This window comes from Calliphora vicina, chromosome 4 (assembly GCF_958450345.1).
Source record: "Calliphora vicina chromosome 4, idCalVici1.1, whole genome shotgun sequence".
NCBI lineage: Eukaryota > Metazoa > Arthropoda > Insecta > Diptera > Calliphoridae > Calliphora > Calliphora vicina.
In genome coordinates, this window is record NC_088783.1 from 50,159,524 (window position 1) to 50,165,523 (window position 6,000).

General features: G+C 28.7%; 1 protein-coding gene across 3 annotated transcripts in view; it reads right to left on the minus strand.

Annotated features, from left to right (window-relative positions):
- The window catches only part of LOC135957500 (uncharacterized membrane protein DDB_G0293934), a 93,492-nt gene extending 90,066 nt beyond the window's left edge, over window positions 1–3,426 (minus strand). For 2 of the 3 annotated variants that reach the window (XM_065508256.1, XM_065508253.1), the window contains exon 1: window positions 3,112–3,426. The gene's annotated coding sequence lies outside the window, so the exon portion shown is untranslated. Of the gene's footprint in view, window positions 1–2,084; window positions 2,180–3,111 lie in introns of those variants that run through there. The other variant, XM_065508254.1, reaches the window with a different exon arrangement.
- Between the last annotated feature and the right edge of the window lie 2,574 nt (window positions 3,427–6,000).

Here is a 6,000-nt window from a genome sequence, read left to right on the forward strand (position 1 = left end):
TATCGACACCAATCTATTCATCCCTACTGGGGGTGAGACACCGAAATTAAAGGTCGCCACCCTATGATCCGAGATTGACGTTGGAATAATGTCTTGACTGCCCTAAAGGCAGATTTGTCAGTTTGAAATTATATCACAGATTCTAATTTCAATTACTTCAACATTCTCCCATGTGGGTTTTTGAAAAGTTTATTAAAAAAAATGTGATGTCTGGCAGCCCTGAGACATGTTTCAAAATTTCTACAGTGGAACCGCATCGTTTTTTTATACCCTTCACCATGAGTTGTGATGATATATATAATTTTGTCATTCCGTTTGTAATTTCCACATTTATCATTTGTAAGCACTTAAAGTATTTATACAGATCGTCAATATATAGACTTTCCGAAGCTAACAAATAATTTACAAACATTATCGATACATCATCGTGAAAATCAGCCCACAAATTTCTGAGATACATATAATCAAAAAATCACAAATATCCCGATTTTTGACCTATATCTCGATTACTAATTCCAATACATATGAGGAGCCGCAGAACAAAAGGTACTTTTTTGAAAATTTAAAAATTTTGGGAAATTGATTTTTTCTAGAAGATTTCAACCCAAATATTATAAAAATACCAAAAAATCAATTTGTAATAAAAATATCGAAAAAGTCCTTTTGGTTTTGCGGCTCCTCATATACAATATGGATATCAAATAAAAAGCACCAAAGACCTGACCAACAATTTATTTAATCCCAAAAAGATTCGGATCGACGAGGGGTCAAAATCAGGAAAAATAATTTTTAACCCGAATTTTTTTCACCCAAAATTTTGTTTAAAAATTAAATTTTTTTTTGGATTTCAATGTTTGCTTTGTTTCTTAATTTACAGCCGAATATAAGTCTCTTGTTTTTTTTTTGTACATCATAACAAAAACTCTGTAATTTTATATATCTTGTTTGGAAAGAAATATAATTGAAAATGGTAAAATAGATTTTCAACAACAATGGTACTTGTTATATTAGGGAAATTTCGTGCAACGCTTTTAATTATTCCCATGCTACTTGATAAAGTTGTTATCCTTCATTAATCTATTTCAAAAGTTTGGACTATGTTTTTAGAGAAGAAATCTAGATTGGATGATGAAAATACAGATATTGGAAATCCGCTCGATGAATTACGAAAACAAGCTATCGTGTTCAGTGTTTAAAAATTCTTAAAAAATAATTTTGTATTCTCGGGTCAAAATTTTGAATCCTCCTTGAGTAATATTAAGAACATATTTGATCCTTATATCTAATTAATTATGAATTTATGTTCTTGATTACTAAAATATTTTATTTTTGATTTTTAAATAAAACTTTTGGTTCTATTTCAAAATGAAGCAAGAAATTTAACTGCTTTCGTAATGTATTTTGATACTGTTTCAATAATCATGACTTCAGTAGGAGTTTTTGTTTCAAACACAAACAGGAATGATAATCGTGGCATATAAAGTCGTTGAACTTAATCGTGACTATCTCAATTCCTTCATGTATAACGAAATATGTAATTAATTCTAAAAAAAATTCAACACACTTAATACTCGTACTTAGCTTCTAATAAGAAACTTTTAAGGAATTTAGATATGATAAAATCAGGTCATTGATTTCAAAATATTAACAAATACCACGGTAACTACTTAGCTAAACCACTGTTCCCATTTTTTTTTTTTTTAGAAAACCAAAATCTAAAATTGCAATTAAAACCGCATAAAGTTAACTCTTAAACGTTAAACAAAATGCATTCGCTTGGAACGGTTACATCCAGAGTGAAAGATATTATTTGTGAGAGTAAAAGAGAGACAGAGTGAGAAGGAACAAAAACCATCAATAGTTTAACCAAAACCAAAGCCATATATCAAAAGTTTTGTACACCACACCGCATGCGAAAGTACAAAAATGATAAATTATTTATACAGAAAATTTCAAATGAATATACATAAATACATACATATTTTAGTTATTAAACTTTTCAGATTTATTTTGATTTGTTTGCGTTATGGTATCGTGGTTTTTTGGAAAAACAGTTAAGTTTAACACTAATAAACGTAACTTACCTTAAAAGTAGTTTAAAGATGGGTATGTAATAACAGATACAAAAATGTATCTAATAAATTCTTGAATGATGAATGAGAATGTAAAGATGAATTAAATTCCAATTATAAATGATGAGGATTTTTTAATTACACTTTGTTGTTTTTTTTTGGTAATTTTTATAAGTATGATAAATTTTGGCACTTGCTTTTAGTATTGATTTAAAATTACATATTTTGTTTTGTTATTTAGGTGCTGGTGACTTTTTTTTATAGATACATAGATTTTTTCTGTTTTGTTTTGGTATCTTGGGGATTTATTTTTTTTTCATATACATAAATTTAGGCTAGAAATACACTATAAATACATGTTTAACATGACATATTAAGTTTTACATATTTTATTCTTTAAATTTTTATTGAATTTTTTTTGTGTGTAAATTTTTTGCATTTAAAGAATTTCTTATAAATTTAGAACAATATTTAACCACCCCACGAATTGAAAACACTTATTCATAACACGCACACTGTTTTTTTTTTGGTCGACACAACAACAGCGTTTTTGAAAATTTTATATAAAAAAATGTTTGTATCCGTTGGATACCGAGGGCTACTTGCAGTGGCAACAACAAATGATTTAGCAACGTAGAAAATTCACAACAAATAATAATAATGGTATAAAATCAGGAGGGTAGCGAGTGAGTTTAATGTTAAAGTGAAACGTCAAAAAGTCATAAAAGCAATTTACAGCTCGAAAGGTCATTTGTCCTGAAAAAATTGAAATCCGCAAAACATAACAAAGAAAAAAACAGCAAAGCAACCCTTAAAATTTAGCAAAAGTCATATCTTAGGGATACATAAACCTTAAAACAGATAAGAATGTAACTGAAACAACAAAGCGAATCTTTTAAATTTAAATTCCTTTTACTTTCTTATTTGCCGCTTTTGTTAAACTGCTTGCAGACTTTATTTCGTTCGTTCGTTCGTTCGCTCAGTTGTTGCCACTAACTCCAGAGAAGCTACCAACACATGTCAAATTTTATTAACCCACCCTTTTTTTCCTGGTAATTCCTTGTTCTAATTTTTGTTGTTAACTCTAGCTGTATCTCCTAGATACACAGGTGTTCTAGTAACTATTTCTATTTCGTTTCAAAAGATTATTTTAAATTATCATTTTTTATAATTTTTTTGTTTGTTTTTGTTGTCATTTTTGTTATTGTTTGTTTTTAGTTAATGAGTTTAGCAGCTTATTAGCCTTAGCTGCTAACTCATTGTGTTAAATTTCTTAAATTTGTATCTTGTAGTTACTTGTATTTCTTTTATTTCATCCGCTTTAACGTTTTTATCGAACTCTACCGTTTGGGATACTCCGTTCAACTGCTGGTTTTGCTTTTAGCTAAATGCTCTCGTTACGTTACGTTTTGTTTTTGTTTTGCTTACGTTATCACGTAATTCTCTTTGCTTTATTTGTTTTTGTTATTGTATCTTTTTTCACTCTCTGAGTTTGCGCTCCAAAATCAAGTCTTTGTTATTGTTGTTTTGTTTGGGGGTATTTTTGTTGTTTGTTTGGAGCCTTTCTCTATTTTGTTTTGTTTTGCTATTGTAATTCTGTTACATGATTAGTGTTTGTTGTTTTCCTTTTTGTATTGCAGATACAGATACATATACACTTAGAAAAAATCGTGTTGGAGTATGTGCTGTAAATTGAAAGAAAGTAAAAAACTTTTCATTTTGATTCATATGCAAATGAAGACTTCTATAAAATTTTGCATTATCCTGCAATTATCCTTAAATATTAAAATAAACAATGGCATACAATAAAGAACTCAACTTTTTAGAGTTTAAAACCATAAACAGTTTTTAATACTTTGAAGTTTAATTAAGTAACAGGCTGGAAGGGGTACCATTTGACCCATTTTTTCATACGCTCTCTTTTAACAGCCACAAAAGGTTTTTTTAAATTTGTTCTTGTTTCAAATACTTAGATATGTAATCTATAGTTTAACTTATTTCAATATTTGGTCGATTCACAAGGTATTCTATCATGTCACATTGTCATAATGTTCTAATATTTCACGACTCGACGGTTCGGCTTAACCGACCCAGTTCGGCGCAGATCTCTGCTGGTTGGCTAAGATAATACAATAAACATAGCATACAGAGTATTATTACATATTTTAAGACATTTCTTGATTGAAAGGCAATAACAACCATTTCAAACCATTGTTAAATATTAGAAAATTATGGCATGATAGGATACCTTGTGAATCGATTAATTGTCTATCTGGCACTCACTATTTGACAGTATACTCAGAATACTCTGGCAAATCATCATGAATAGATTGACTCTACCCAATTATCCAAATTTGCTTTGAAACTCAGCCATCAATTCGCTCAACTTATAGACAACTGTTTTATCGCAAAATTGTTTTCAGCGATCATTAACATAGACAATATGAATATCTAATGATAGACATTTAAAAGACCTTTCTATTTTGTAGCATGATATCTATTTGTTGCCATTTACTTCTAGGTTTCCTCTTTTCGAGAAAAGTATTTTTATACCCTTCACCATCGTGAGAAGGATATATATGTATAAGTTTGTCATTCCATTTGTAATTTCTACATTTTTCATTTCCGACCCTATAAAATATATGTATATTATGGATCCTTATAGATAGCGGAGTCGATTAAACCATGTCCGTCTGTCTGTTGAATTCAACTTTCCGAAGCTCCCAAATAACTTACATACACGATTCATACATCAATATCTCCGGAATTCTTCCGGCTCGGTTGCTATTTGAAATCGGTCCAAAAATGGCTGAGATATAAGAAAGAAACCAGAACAACCTCGATTTTTGACCTATTTGTTTACCTACATATGTATATCGGGATTACTAAGTCATTAATATAGACAATATAAGTCCATAGTAAGTTGGAGCTACAATGGGTCAAATCGGAAAAAATATTTTTAAACCGAATTTTTTTTTCACCAAAAGTTTTTTTTCGTTAAATATTAAAAAAAATTGAAAAAACAAAAAAAAATTAAATTGAAAATTTTTGTTTTTTAATTAACACTTTGGAAAAAAATATGTTGTTTACCTAAAAATATTTCATATTTTTATTTTGAAGATTCGGCACAGCCGAATATAGCTCTCTTACTTGTTTTTATTAAAATGATTTCTATAATACAGAAATGTCACGGTCCAATATTTCCCGATTTTCTCTAGTTTTCTTTTATTGGACTAACACTAAATGTATATGTCAAACCAAAAAAGATTTGTTTAAAAATCGTGACTGATTTCAAAGCATTTGAATTTAAAAAGGCGATTTTTCGCTAGTTTTTAGGGAAAAAAGTACTTTTTTGGTTTTAAAGATATCTAAAAAAATTATAAGAAGATATACATATAAGGAATTTATAATTTTTGAAATGATAACTTTACATTAAATATTTTGTATTAAAAATTTGTTTAAATTTTTGATACCGAGGGGACCAGTTCCATCCAAAAACGCTATTCTCAAATTGCATAGTCGATATAAAAATATAGTAACACATTATAGATGTTCTTAGTAGATGTGTGAGTACAAATTGTCCAAAAAAATGTAATCAGCTGTTTTCTTGATTGCTAGTTGAAACACTAACTTGAATGATAAATTGAATGCAAGTTCGTTTCAATTCTTAAAAGTGTGAGTGTATTAAAACATTTTTTTAACCTTTATCTTAATATATACTTTGGTGAAGGGTATATAAGATTGGGCTTTTTTAAAAATAGTAAAAGTTGCTAAATATTATTAAATATTTAAGCAGAATTATTCATAATTTTAAATATCAAAATTATCGTTATAAATTATTCAATAGCGTGGCAACATTCCACCACCCCAAAGAGCACACCTGTTTTTGTTTGTTTTTCTTTAACACCCGCTACAAGTGTGTTGAATA